At 39.2% G+C, this 15,488-nt stretch overlaps 1 protein-coding gene across 2 annotated transcripts in view; it reads left to right on the forward strand.

Annotated features, from left to right (window-relative positions):
• The first annotated feature begins 658 nt into the window (after nucleotides 1–658).
• Nucleotides 659–15,488, forward strand: part of LOC130922251 (synaptotagmin-2-like) — a 57,279-nt gene continuing 42,449 nt past the window's right edge. For both annotated transcript variants that reach the window (XM_057846900.1, XM_057846902.1), the window contains exon 1: nucleotides 659–891. The gene's annotated coding sequence lies outside the window, so the exon portion shown is untranslated. The remainder of the gene's footprint in view (nucleotides 892–15,488) is intronic.

Raw genomic sequence — 15,488 nt, forward strand, 5'->3', positions numbered from 1 at the left:
CAAAATTTAATTCGGATCTTTTTTCTTTAATCGAATACTCGAGTTAATCGATTAATCGTTTGAGAACTAAAAAAAAAATATAAAGTAAATGTGACACACAGAATGGCTTGCTAAAATTTGCTTAAATATATTGTTCTACAGAAAGGGCGTCAGCCAAGGTCGGCCCCCCACATTTTTACCACACCAAATCTGGCCTCTGCAAAAAGTTCGGACACCCCTGGTCTAGACTTTAGAATTTTTTTCTTGACATCACAGCTCACTCTAGCCACAGCCCTAGCCATATCCTGGGTGTCCTGGACCTTGGAACTACTTCTAATCATAGGCTTATATCTTAAGGGTAATGATCCATTGTCATTGGTTGTTCATAACTCATCTGAATTTTTCCCACTCCTGTTTGTGTGTTGCAATGCATCACACTGCAGCACACCCACAAGAATGCACCTTCCTCCTTCAGTGCACATCAGTGAACTCATGTTCCTGCGTACACATGCCCCGACAGAAGCTCAGGCTTGAGCTAGACCTACTCTCTCTCCATCTCTGTCTTCCTCTCTCTCATCGATTGTCCCAACTCAGCAGCATCTGCATGGACGAAGAAGGAGGAGTAGGAGAAGGAGGAGGGTGAAGAATGCGCCGCATAGAGGAGATGCAAACCCCTCCTTCTCATATTCGATGGACCAATGAAAGAAGAGTGCCGGGAAATACAGCAGAGGAACAACGCCGGAGTCTTGTCAGTGTGATGGAAAAATGTTGTAAGCGTACGTAAGGCATCTCTTAGGAACAAAAAAATATATACAAACAATCTTCGCAAGTGACGGTGTGGACAATGTACTTGTGCCAGTGATATTTGGAGGCATCTCTCCAGTTTTTTGTGTTTCTCATCTTTGATTTCAGGTAAGACGAGTCTCAGAGGCATCTAACCTCATTACAGCCACAATGAGACAGAATTAGGAAGTCATTACGGAAGATTACGCTCTAATCTGCACGGCTGGAACTTTTGCTGCATGGGATGGTGGGTGGGGGTGGGCGCAAAGTGGGGGGAATGCTTGCTTAGCCGTGTAGTGCTGCTGCAGTGTAATGTTACATAACCCAAACAAAAGTGTGTATGGGAGAGAGATGTTGGAATAGGACACTTTGTTTACATTGTTCAGTTTTTTTTCTTTAGAATCAATGCAACTTCATGAATGGAGTGTTCCGTTGACGCTAATGTGCAGCTGCAGATGTCAAAATTGCTGAGCCAGCGTCAGGGAAAGGATAGCCCGCGTCACACTCGCTGCAACCCCCACCGGCCACCCCCTCCTCTCACTGCTAAAACCCCACGCAATGTCATTAACAGTTTCATTAGTGCATCGTTTTGTCTTGCTCCCTTTTTTTAAGAGTAAACAATTTTGTGATCATGAGATGGCTAGAGGTTATAAATACATTCCAGCAAGTCCTGTCCTTGTTATTTTTTATGAAGAAGAAAAGTCACCTTACTTTAAAAGTGCCAAAACTGTATTATTCCGTGGTGGAACTCCATGGTGCTCATTAGTAGGTCAGGAAAGATCACACGCACGCATCTATCATGTTAGCGACCAGTGTTGGGCACGTTACTTGAAAAAAGTAATTAGTTATAGTTACTCAGTATTTCTTCCAAAAAGTAACTGAGTTAGTAACCGAATTACTCTATAGTAAAAGTAAGTAGTTACCAGGGAAAGTAACTATTTCCGTTACTTTAGAAAGAAGTTGTTGTAAGAATTTGAAAATTTCTGAGCAGTATTCGAGTCAGTTGAATAGAGAAGAACAGACAGGTAGTTGTGTTATAGAACCTTGTAATATTTATTGCACCTCACCAGTCACCAGCAACAAATTTATCCTACACTTGAAGTGCAACAAAAATAAACAGATTTGAATTGCTTACCACAGACGTCAACAAAAGCTTTGCCCCGGGACATAAATTACACTTTACATGCACGTTCTTTCCTTTAATTTCGACCAACTTGAAATAGTGTTTATATCTCCACCTCGTAAAGGACAAATTTTCCTCTGAATGCTCTGCCATCATATCCCTCTGCATCTGTTTTGCGTGTGTACAGTATGTTTGCCGCACACACTGTTCCGGTTTGTGTGTGAAAACTAGTGTTGCACCGATACCATTTTTTGGGCCCGATACCGATACAGATACCTGGCTGTGCAGTATCGGTACCGATACCATTCCGATACCACTCTGTTTGCAAAAAAAATAAAAAATAAATCACATATATATATATATATTAGGGCTGTCAAAATTATCGCGTTAACGCGCGGTAATTAATTTTTTAAATTAATCACGTTAAAATATTTGACGCAATTAACGCACATGTCCCGCTCAGACAGTAAGTATTCTGCCTTTTGGTAAGTTTTACAGCAAGGCTTTTTGTGCTGCAGCACAACAGCGAACTCTTGTGGTCGCTTTGCGACATGATTTAGTTTTTCTTGCCAGTTCATATGGCTGCACAACGTCTCGGGCTGACGCCTACGTTGTAATGTTGTGCTTATATGATCCTTGGACAAGACTTGTCCGTAAGTATGGTTGTTGTAAAGAATGTACATATTATGTTAGTAAGCGAAATGTTCTATTTTTTGTATGAGACGCTTTTTGTTTATGTTTAGTGAACCTGTATAGCGTGCTAAGCTAACGTTGGTGCTAATGCAATGCTTGTGTACTTTTTTTTTTGTAGTTTTATGATGGTCTAAAGAGGACAATGGTTTGAGGCTATTTTATTAATCAATCAGATGAAAAAGGAAGAAGTCTGATTATTAAGGCGTCATTCACTAGCTGTCTAGCTTTGGAAAAAGTAGACGCTTCGGAGTGAGGACAGTATAGACAGATTTAAATGACAGTAGAGTGAAATGCCCACTACAGTCCTTATGTACCGTATGTTGAATGTACAGTGGGGAGAACAAGTATTTGATACACTGCCAATGGATTTTCCCATTGGCAGTGTATCAAATACTTGTTCTCCCCACTGTATATATCCATCTTGTGTCTTATCTTTCCATTCCAACAATTTATTTTACAGAATATGTATAATTTACAGAAAAATAAGGCATATTTTATGGTGGTTTGAATTGCGATTAATTGCGATTAATTACGATTAATTAATTTTTAAGCTGTAATTAACTCGATTAAAATTTTAATCGTTTGACAGCCCTAATATATATATATAAATATATATATATATATATATATATATATATATATATATATATATATATATATATATATATATATATATATATATATATATATATATATATATATATATATATATAAATATGCGTATAACGGATGCAAACCATGAGTTTGCGGAGTCTCCCACGGTCTTAAGCTTTCTGATCCCATCGGCGCTACAACAGCAAGCGTTAGCTTACGCATGCTAATCGTTTGTGAATACCATGTTAAATTAAATGAGCAGCCTAAAATCGCGGATATGCGTTGTAGTGTACATCCGTAATATTGAAGACGAAGGTGTAAATTTCGTGTGGTAATTTCGAGACAAAGACCTACAGATGTAATGATTTGGGAAGTTAGCTCACGTGAGGAGGACAGTATATTTGCGTTCAAATGATGCCAGTAGATGGTATCGGCGCCCTAAATGTTGGTACTCGTCGATACCGATACCACCAATTCAGGCCGGATCGGCGCCCCCTGCCGATACTGGTATCGGTATCATTGCAACTTTAGTGAAAACACCAGCTCTGACGTACGTTTGCTACTAGGCTCGAGCGTTTACGTCACAGAATGGGGGATCACGTGAGATTTGACAACAATGCAGCCATATTGGAAGCAGGTCTGGCTCGCGGGACATTAAACTTGCCAGTTTGATAAAGAGACCAACTCATTACTAAGGTGAAGAACAGATAGTGATCAAACTTAAGGATGTGAACAATGTTGACCCTTACGAGCAAGCCGAGGACAAATGGAGTAAAGATGTCGACGGGCTTCCACAATTACGTGAAATGGACATTCTGCTGTATTTATTCTTTGGTGTATGTTACTAAACTCATCAGCGATTCCGAAATTACAAATCGCTACAAAGCTACGAACAGTTTTGCTGCGGATGGGTGCAGGACCTGCACATTACGACCGTATCAAACGGCAACTCCATTGTTCTTGCAAAGGTAGGCTATGTGTGTTTACTATTTTTATTGCATGAACCTGAACGCACCCCAAGTCTTGGATGACAAATAAACAGAGCAGAGTAGACTCGCTATAGCTGGTAGTTTCTTCAATTTATTCAAAGTGAGTAACGCACCGCTTTTGACCGTTAGTAACGGTAACGGCGTTGTAACGGCGGAAAAAATAATTAGTTAGATTACCTCATTACTGAAAAAAAAAAACGCCGTTATGTAACAGCGTTATTTATAACAGCATTATTCCCAACACTGCTAAACATTTTATTACCATCAACTAGTCTAATAAAGCAAGCCAATTGGCTGACAGAGCACTCTGGGTCATCCGCTGTTCCTATCCGCGACGATATCGAAGCAGAATGACAAACCCTTTCCCTCACTTAAAATTTATACCAATGTCTGAATGTGGTGTGTTATATGTGTGAGTTCTTCTGTTATCCGGTCGACGTGGCCACAAGCTCAGCCAAATGCGTGCCGAATATGGAGTTGTTTTTCGTCTCCCTCCCGCTGTGGCCCTTTGGATGAGGCCAGCAGTTTCAACACCACGATTGCGAAAATTCTTGGCTGGTCTCAGCAATTGTATCTCCTGACCAAGAAACACATGGTTGGCAATCATAAGCTTCAAACTGGACAAAAACTATTTGGAAGTGTATGAATACAAATCTCTTCACTGTGTTGTATAACATGGAATCTTGGAGCAAGTCCTAGTATTTACCCTAGGATGAAATCAAACTCCTGATCTTAGGATTTACTCCTAGAATAACCATATACCATCCTGGTGTAATGGGTGTAAGCAGGTATGTTGTACACCAAGGAAACCTTCCTGAGGCCTTCAAGAGAGCACACTAGCAGCTGCATCTGCTAGCCTGGGTTAGCCTAGTGGTTAGCGTGCTCTCATTCCGCGCTGGCGATGAAGGTTTAAGTCCTGACCTGGTCAAAGGGAAGGAATCGTATTACTGGCGCGGTTCAGACCGGTTACACTGGCACTAGCGGTTCAACATTAGACCTATTCCTGGCCCTGATCTTTTCCTCAGATCTGGACCTGGCCCTCAACCTTAGCCCTTGATTTCACACTTATCTCTGTTCCTCCCTTTAGATCAGGGGTCTCCAAACCGGTCCTCGAGGGACACTGTGGGTCCTGGTTTTTGTTCATACCGATCAAGCACATACCATTTAACCAATGTGGTTTCTACTAAAACAAGCAGCACCAGACTGCAATCAACCGATTAAACTTATAAAACACCAGATTGGTGAAAAAGGTGTGGTCTTGTTTTGTTGGAGTGAAATCCTGCACCCACACCGGCCCTATGTGGAATAGTTTGGAGACCACTGCTTTAGATCCTAGACCTTGAATAGTCCTTGTTTTGCCACTGTCATCACTTTTCATATCTTGAGTAAAGGGTGGCGTACCTTTTAAAAAATAGACTGCAGGGTCACACATATAGACACAATTTGCTTTTTTTTTTTTTTTTTGCAAACTCTCCCAGTGAAGGCAATCCTTCTTAGGTAAAGGCCATGAACTCAAGTGGTACTTCCTTTCGAATGGTTGTGAGGGACCTCAATATTTAGTGTTTAGACCGTTTCTTGAGCAAAGCGACTGTTTCCGATTCCTTCTCTTTCGTGACAGTCCAGTCTGCACCATGTGACTTTGTTTTAACTTGATTTTGGAATTGATAAAGCACTTCAATGGACTTCAAACATCAGTTTGTGTAGCACCTTTTGTTATTCTTCCAATCTATTCAGTAGTGTTGTAAATTTAGGTCTATGTTCAAGAGAAATTATATAGATCTTGATCTGGTCTCAGATGCCATCCCCAATAGACTCGATCTTGGTCTCCTGTTCCTTTCTTGTCTCGGTCTTGACTCCTAAAAATTTTAATCCTGATTTAGGAGTCGTTCACATGGTGACGCTGCGACACCAAGACATAACGACTGTGTTGTGAAATGGCCTCGCCTTCACATGGTGATGGTGAAAATGGAAGACGAAAACACAGACTTTTGATTTCGGCCTCCAAAGCGGAACGATTCGATTGCAGGGCTTGTGCCGCAACCATATACCGTATTGGCCCGAATATAAGACGCTGTTTTTTGTATTGAAATAAGACTGAAAAAGTGGGGGTTGTCTTATATCCGCGGTCTAGACATTATACCCATTCACGACGCTAGATGGTGCCAGATATCATTGAAGCGATGTTCTGTCATGACAGATCTCAGCTACTCTCAAGTTTAACCAGTTTGCATTATTTTATTGCAATGTTTTTCCTTATTAAGATTTGTTTCAAGACTACAGTTACAGTTAGACTTCACTTTGATGGTTAATGCAGTTATTGCAATTTTGTTGTTTTATCACAATAGATTGGTTAATGTACATTTCAAAAACCAGAAGCCGTTCATTTACGAATGTGATTGCACTTTAGTTTACATATTTAAATGTTCAGATATTAAGATTTCATTCATTCATTCATTCATTCATTTTCCATGCCGCTTTTCCTCACGAGGGTTGCGGAGGTGCTGGAGCCTATCCCAGCCAACTACGGGCAGTAGGCAGGGGACACCCTGAACTGGTTGCCAGCCAATCACAGGGCACAAGGAGACATACAACCATTCACGCACACACTCATACCTACGGACAATTTAGAGTGTTCAATCAGCCTACCATGCATGTTTTTGGGATGTGGGAGGAAACCGGAGTTCCCGGAGGAAACCCACGCAGGCACGGGGAGAACATGCAAACTCCACACAGGAAGGCCGAAGCCCGGGATTGAACCCTTGATCTCAGAACTGTGAGGCAGATGTGCTAACCACTAAGCCACCGTGCCGCCATTAAGATTTCAATGATGCAAAATAACATGCTTTTTCTCTCAAATATTTTGTTATAATAATTTGTTTCAGATGTACTGTATAAAAATTAATTCTTTTTTCAAACTTGAGTCTTGAAAAAGAGGGGGTCAGCTTATAATCATGGCTGTCTTATATTCGGGCCAATACGGTAAATATAAATCTCTCGCTCCGATGGCGTCAGCACTCCCACACGTCACTTTGGGCATGCGCTGCGCTGCTACTAAACATTCAAAACAGCAAATATGGCGGATCATCAGCTTTAATGTAATGTTTTTATAATATTTTTAATTCAAATATAGTTATGTTCCCATTTTTGTGCCTTTTGGAGCAAAAGAAAATAAAAACCGTAGACGCCATTGCTTGGAGTTGGTGGGTATGTTGTCTTCTGGGCTGAGGAGGTTGTTGTCAAACTGCACTGCCCCCTAGGGCCTGGCCTGAATACTACACCGTTTTCACATGGAATTGCGACATTTTTCGAATGAAGACTGAACCAAGACGGAACCATATGAATGCAAACATGAAATTTGTTATATTCTCGGAGCGTCACCTTGTACACGGCCTCTTAATCTTAATGATTCCTGATTTTGGGCAAACCTGGGTAGAATCTTGATAGTGGTCTTGAGCAAAACACTACTATACAGTCTACTTCTGGTCACCATCACAAAACCTCCGAGAAAAGCCCCCGATAGCACTCAACTGCAGTACCAACTCCACTAAACTCCATACATCCACAAAAAATGAATTAAATGTGACTATAACTCACTAAGACTGTATACACTATTTGGTTACAATTTGTATATATCATATTCCTGCTTAATAAATAGAAGATAAGACCAGTAATTGAAAATTGATTTAAATTTTCAAGAGCTTGAATGTAAAGTTTATTGGATGAATATTCCATTACCCGATAATTAAACTGGCTTGGTCTGCATTTTGCTTGATGTTTCATGTCGTAAGAAGTGTAGGCATCAGCAAGCTGCAATTTGTAGACGCTCCCCACACGGCGGCCTTTGTGTTGCTTGATGGTTCACGATATGACATTGTGTGCTGCACTCTGTAATTTCGTCCCTGCATGTGCAGCAAATACCTGCGTTCAAGATGCTGTGAATGCATCCATGGAGAACATTTAATTTGGTGCCCTTTATATGTGTGAAGGTTTGGCGGGTTGATAAGTTTACTTGTAATTGTTCACAAAAAGTTAACGGTAACACTTTGCAATAAGGGTCCCTTAATTAACATTAGTTAATGAAATTTTAGACAGATAGTTAGGTTATAATTAGGGATGTCAAAATTAACGCGTTAACGCGCGGTAATTAATTTTTTAAAATTAATCACGTTAAAATATTTGACGCAATTAACGCACATTTCCCGCTCAGACAGTATTCTGCCTTTTGGTAAGTTTTACAGCAAGGCTTTTTGTGCTGTCTAACAGCAAACTCTTGTGGTCGCTTTGCGACATGGTTTATTGCTTTCTTGCCAGTTCAATATGGCTGCACGACGTCTCTGTTGTGCTTATATGATCCTTGGACAAGATTTGTCTGTAAGTATGGTTGTTGTAGAGAATGTACATATTATGTTAATAAGCGAAATGTTATATTTTTTGTATGAGACGCTTTTTGTTTATGTTTAGTTAACCTGTATAGCGTGCTAAGCTAACGTTGTTGCTAATGCAATGCTTGTGTACTTTTTTTTTGTAGTTTTACGACGGTCTAAAGAGGACAATGGTTTGAGGCCATTTTATTAATAAATCAGATGAAAAAGGAAGAAGTCTGATTATTAAGGCGTCGTTCACTAGCTGTCTAGCTTTGGAAAAAGTAGACGCTTTGGAGTGAGGACAGCATAGACAGATTTAAATGACAGTAGAGTGAAATGCCCACTACAGTCCTTATGTACCATATGTTGAATGTATATATCCATCTTGTGTCTTATCTTTCCATTCCAACAATTTGTTTTACAGAATATATATAATTCACAGAAAAATATGGCATATTTTATAGATGGTTTGAATTGCGATTAATTAATTTTTAAGCTGTAATTAACTCGATTAAAAATTTTAATCATTTGACAGCCCTAGTTATAATATATAATATATATATATATATATAATACATTACTTAACATTAAGTGATTATGTCATTTTTAAATGACAAATATTGCTTTGTGAGTAATTCACATATACATTAGTGCATTAATAAATAGTTATTAATGTATACTGGTAGTAGTAAGTGATTATGTCATTTTAAAATGAGAAACATTACTCTGTGAGTCCTTGGGTGCTGCTAACCTAACCTTAAGTATGGTATTAATTCATGTGAACGTACTTCATAAGTATTATTTAACCTTAATTAACCATTACTGAATGTTTTTTGGAACCTTATTGTAAAGTGTAGCATGTGTCCCTTAACTAAGAAAATATAAACGTTTAAGTTAACAAATGCTAACTCTAACTCTATGTAGGCCAATACAGTGGGGCAAATACGTAAGTATTTAGTCAACCACTAAGTGTGCAAGTTCTCCAACTTGAAATTATTACAGAGACCTGTAATTGTCAACATGGGTAAACCTCAACTATGAGAGACAATGTGGGAAAAAAAATCACATTGTTTGATTTTTAAAGAATTTATTTGCAATTCGTGGTGGAAAATAAGTACTTAGTCAATATCAAAAGTTAATCTCAATACTGTGTTATGTACCCTTTGTTGGCAATAACGGAGGCCAGACGTTTTCTGTAACTCTTCACAAGCTTTTCACACGCTGTTGCTGGTATTTTGGCCCATTCCTCCATGCAGTTCTCCTCTAGAGCAGTGATGTTTTGGGGCTGTCATTGGACTGTGGAGGGACTTTCAACTCCCTCCACAGATTTTCTATGGGGTAGAGATCTGGAGACTGGCTAGGCCTCTCCAGGACCTTGAAATGCTTCTAACGAAGCCACTCCTTTGTTGCCCTGGCTGTGTGTTTGGGATCATTGTCATGCTGAAAGCCCCAGCCACGTCTCATCTTCAATGCCCTTGCTGATGGAAGGAGATTTTCACTCAAAATCTCTCGATACATAGCCCCATTCATTCCTTCCTTTACACAGGTCAGTCGTCCTGGTCCCTTTGCAGAAAAACAGCCCCAAAGCATGATGTTTCCACCCTCATGCTTCACAGTGGGTATGGTGTTCTTCAGATGCATTTCAGTGTTCTTTCTCCTCCAAACACGAGAACCTGTGTTTCTACCAAAAAGTTCTATTTTGGTTTCATCTGACCATAACACATTCTCCTGGATCATCCAAATGCTCTCTAGCGAACCACAGACGGGCCTGGACATGTACTGGCTTCATCACGGGGACACGTCTGGCAGTGCAGGATTTGAGTCCCTGGCGGCGTATGGTGTTACTGATAGTAGCCTTTGTTACTGTGGTCCCACCTCTCTGTAGGTCCCCCCGTGTGGTTCTGGGATTTTTGCTCACCGTTCTTGTTATCATTTTGACGCCATGGGGTGAGATCTTGCATGGAGCCCCAGATCGAGGGAGACTATCAGTGGTCTTGTATGCCTTCCATCTTCTAATAATTGCTCCAAAAGTTGATTTCTTTACACCAAGCGTTTTACCTATTGCAGATTCAGTCTTCCCAGCCTGGTGCAGGTCTACAATTTTGTCTCTGGTGTCCTTCGACAGACACATAGGGGAGTTTGGAGTGTGACTGACTGAGTTGTGGACAGGTGTCTTTTATGCCAATAATGAGTTAAAAGAGGTGCCATTAATACAGGTAACGAGTGGAGCCTCGTTAGACCTCGTTCGAAGAAGTTAGACCTCTTTGACAGCCAGAAATCTTGCTTGTTTATAGTTGACCAAATACTAATTTTCCACTCTAATTTGGAAATAAAATTCTTTAAAAATCAAACAATGTGATTTTCTGTTTTTTTCTCCACATTCTGTCTCTCATGGTTGAGGTTTACTCACGTTGACAATTACAGGCCTCTCTAATCTTTTCAAGTAGGAGAACTTGCACAATTAGTGGTTGACTAAATACTTATTTGCCCCACTGCATATATTTTTTAATTTGACCAAACCATTAGTTACTGTCTGGTTATGCATTAACTAATCCATTAACTAATGCTTTAACTCATGTTAATTAATATATTAATAAATGTTAGATAAGCAATTATATTAGTTATTGTAATGTTACTTAAATGTTAGTTATTGTCTAAAAATGCATTAACTAAGGGACCCTTATTGTAAAGTGTTACCGAGTTAACTTATGTTCGACCTTAGCTGTGTGGCGAATTGCTATTTTTGACACTTTACGACTCGACGTCGCTAACTGAAAATTTGGACGAGTGCGATTGGTTGTATTGGTTCTTGTTTAAGCAGACGTATGAGGAATTCACCAGGGAAATTTAAATCGGAAGACCCAAAGTAGATAATTACTTTTCAGCACCTAACCACTGCTGATTCTAAATGTTTTTTTGGACGCAATCATGTCTGAAATGGACAGGGAGACATTGAAAGGTGACATTTTAGCCTGATTGCCTTCAGTTCACAAATTGAAAATGTCACATCCATTTTTATTTGATTGGGCAAAAGTCATTTAAATTTAAGACTTTTTCCAAGACCGTCATTCTGTAATGCGAGCTCTCAGGAGAGCGACTCCAGTCGAAATATCTGCTTGCATATGAAAACACATGACAAGATTGGGCATCTGCAACTATGCATTTGGTAGGTAGAGTAGCAAAATATTTTACTCCAGTAAGAGTAGCGTTACTTCAAAATAACATTACTCAAGTAAAAGTAAAACTAGTCATCAAAAAAATATACTCAAGTATAAATAAAAAAGTATTTGCTGAAAAGAATACTCGTCATGAGTAACATTATGAGTATGTGCTTACATTTTTACATTTACATTTTCTCAACACAATATGAACTGTTGTTATATAATGATATTGTACAATAACCCATTACATAACCACATTCAGCCAAAGAAAGATCAAAAAAGAAAAAAAAAAATCATTGAATTCCAGTGGGAGGAAAAAAATTTGACAGAAATGAAGCTTTATTCATCCAAGGAGCATGAGTGCCCTCTAGTGGAGAAAATACTTCCTAGTCTGAATAGTGAGTAGTTCCTTCAAAGTTAATAATTTTAATTTAAAAGGATGATGACGTTGGCAGGGTAACGGTTTCATCTAATTTAGAAATCAGCCCATTGAGGGGGAAGATTCAGAACGAGGAAAATGCCACAGAGAGCAGCAAAATGTCCTGATTGTTTCAATTTCTCTACTCCAATATATTTACAAGATATTCTTTTTATCTAAGTATTTTTTTTCCCAATTGCCAAATAAATGGTATGGCCATGACAAATAACAGTCTTGTGCTAAATGGAATATTAAATATTAAAATGCATTTATTCAGTACGACAGGGTAAAATCACTGCATCATTATTAAAACTGCCGACTTTTTCCTCTCCCGAACGGTATTTCATGCCATCAGAGTTAGCCGGGCTTTTGTCATTTCCCTGCCTCCACTTCGGAGACGGAGGAAAGAGCGTAAACAGAACAGGAATCCTGACAACATGCTAACCCGAATTGAGCAGCTTTTCCAAGTCTTATTCTCGCTTTTTGAAAACAAAAAATCACACAAAAATACTTCGGCTCATGTCACACTTGGTGGCGGGGTTGATTGTCTTCACTGATCGGCCAGCCTCTGGCGTCAAGCAAGTTACAGCTCGTCGTTATGCTGCGACTCCAGTGGGCAGGCAGAGAGGGGAGAGAGGGGAGAGAGGGAAATGAACACCGAAAATAGCGCGTGGACGAACCGGTGGACAAACCGGCCGACATTGGAACGTGGGGCTGCCCGAGCCCAAGCCGAGGATAGTGGTCTTTTGGCGGCCACATGAAGAGGACCAAGGGGGTGGAAGTGACCATGGTGTGTGACAAGCCGCCGGTCATCAGCCGAGTGGCCTTCTCGGTGGAGAAGGAGCATTGTCAACCACAAAATGCAAGCCACCTCCTTATTATAACGTATGCTATGCCAAAAAAAAAAAGACAGAAATGAAGCTTTGTTCGCCAAGGAGCATGAGTGCCCTCTAGTGGAAAAAACAGTTCCTAGTTTGAATATTGATTAGTTCGTTCATAGTTATTATTATGAAATTAAAAGGATCATATCTCCGGTTTTCCATGGTCAATCGGTGCGAAATAAAAACTGGGACAGAGGTTAAAATCTGCGCTCTTGAGTCATGTTGAGGCCAGCGCACTATGTCAAATACTTCATTTTTTACGGTGCTTTAAAGTCACCACGTGATTGAACAGGGTGGTATGATCATAGTACAGTAAGCTTGGGTCTAAAAGGTATAATGGAGTCATGTGATTATCATTGCAACGTCTCATTGGTCAAATTGTTTTCTTTTGGCATTGCTGGCCAAAAAAAAAACAAATTTAATAAGTAGAATAAAGAGGAAAAATGTAACTACTTGTGTAGCCCAAAGTAGCGGCGTATGAGTAGCATTTTTTTCTTCCAAAATCTACTCAAGTAGAAGTAAAAAGTATGGCTTAGTAAAACTACTCTTAGAAGTACATTTTTTCAAAAAGTTAATCAAGTAAATGTAACGGAGTACATGTAACACGTTACTACTCACCTGAAACAAATTCAAACACACAAACATTAATTCCTGGCATGAAACCTTTCCATGGACTTAGGGCCTTAGGTCTAGTCTTGGTCAGAGTTCTCAGATTTAGTCGTAGGACTGGCCTCGGATTTTAGACCATTCGTATACTTACCAGCATACACTAGATGTTATATCTTGGATTTATTCCTAGTCCTGACTCTGCAACTCAAAATTTGATTTAGTTCTGGTCAAAAAGTCCGAAGTCCTGGACCCAAATATTGGACTTTAGATCCTTAATCAAGTACAGTAGTACCTGGACATATGATCTTTTCAACATCCGACGTAAAAAGTGACTTGCCATTTGTTTCTACATCCGACAATATGCTCGAAATACAACTATTTATGACAGCGCCGCAGTTTCTTTGTTTTCCCGCAAGCTGTACATACAGTAAGTACTAACATAAGTTGTACATACTGTACATAAGTACATACTGTACATAAGTACTGTATTTATTTATTATAACAATAAATCAACAAGATGGCATTAACATTATTAACATCCTGTTAAAGCGATCCATGGATAGAAAGACTTGTAGTTCTTAAAAGATAAATGTTAGTACAAGTTATAGAAATTTTATATTAAACCCCTCTTAATTTTTTTGTTTTAATAAAATTTATAAAACTTTCAATCAAAAAATAAACTAGTAGCTCCTCATTGTTGATGTCAGTAGTTACACAATGGCGCTGAAACCCATAAAACCAGTCGCACCCAAGCGCCAGCAGAGGGCGACAAAACACAAAAAAACATAAGTAACAAGTGCACATGACACTGTGCTGTCATTTTAATCTGTTTGAGCGGGGCATGTGCGTTAAATGCGTCAAATATTTTAAAGTGATTAATTTAAAAAATTAAATACCGCCCGTTAACGCTATAATTTTGACAGCCCTATTATCATTATTACTATTATTATATAAATATTCCGATTTTTATTCATAATTTATTTGTTTTGCTCTGTGTAATTGCTATTTGCAATGGTACCAGCGACATTTATTAAGGATTTAGTGTAGGTTTTCAGGCTGTGGAACGAATTAATGGAATTATAATGTATTCTGATAGGAAAATCCTGCCCGACATTTCAACTTACAAACACGGTCCTGGAACGAACTTACTTCGTATGAAGAGGTACCACTGTACTAATTCTGGTGCTAGTGCATTTGTGTCTTTGTCCTGGCGCTAAACCTTATTACCTGTCTTGAAACCGTATAATTTAGACTACAGCTAGTTTTAATCCTACATCTAAACGTCAGTCCTGGCCAGGGGTGGGTAGTAACGCGTTACATGTACTCCGTATGATTTACTTGAACCACTTTTTGAGAAAAATGTACTTCTAAGAGTAGTTTTTCTAAGCCAAGAAAAACGCTACTCTTACGCCTCTACTTTGGACTACACAAGAGTCGTTACATGTTTCCTCTTTATTTTACATATTAGATTTATTCATTTATTTTGCTAGCAATGGTAAGAGTAGCTCTACCAATTTCACCAATGAGACATCGCAACAATAATCACATGACTCATTATACCAATCAGACACAAGCTTGCCGTTCTATGTTCACACCAGCCTGTTCAATCATGTGGTGTCTTTAAAGCACCGTAAAAAATGAAATATTTGACATAGAGCGCTGCCCTCAACATGATTCGAGAGCGCGGATTTTAACATCTCTCCTAGTTTTTATTTGGCACTGACTGACCACGGAAAACCGGAGATATGATCCTTTTAATTTCATAATAATAATTTTGAGGGAACTATTCACTATTCAAACTAGGAACTATTTTCTCCACCAGAGGGCACTCATGCTCTTTGGACGAATAATGCTTCATTTATGTAATATTTTTTTCTCTCGTCGGGATTCAATG

Source organism: Corythoichthys intestinalis, chromosome 9 (genome assembly GCF_030265065.1).
Source record: "Corythoichthys intestinalis isolate RoL2023-P3 chromosome 9, ASM3026506v1, whole genome shotgun sequence".
Lineage (NCBI taxonomy): Eukaryota > Metazoa > Chordata > Actinopteri > Syngnathiformes > Syngnathidae > Corythoichthys > Corythoichthys intestinalis.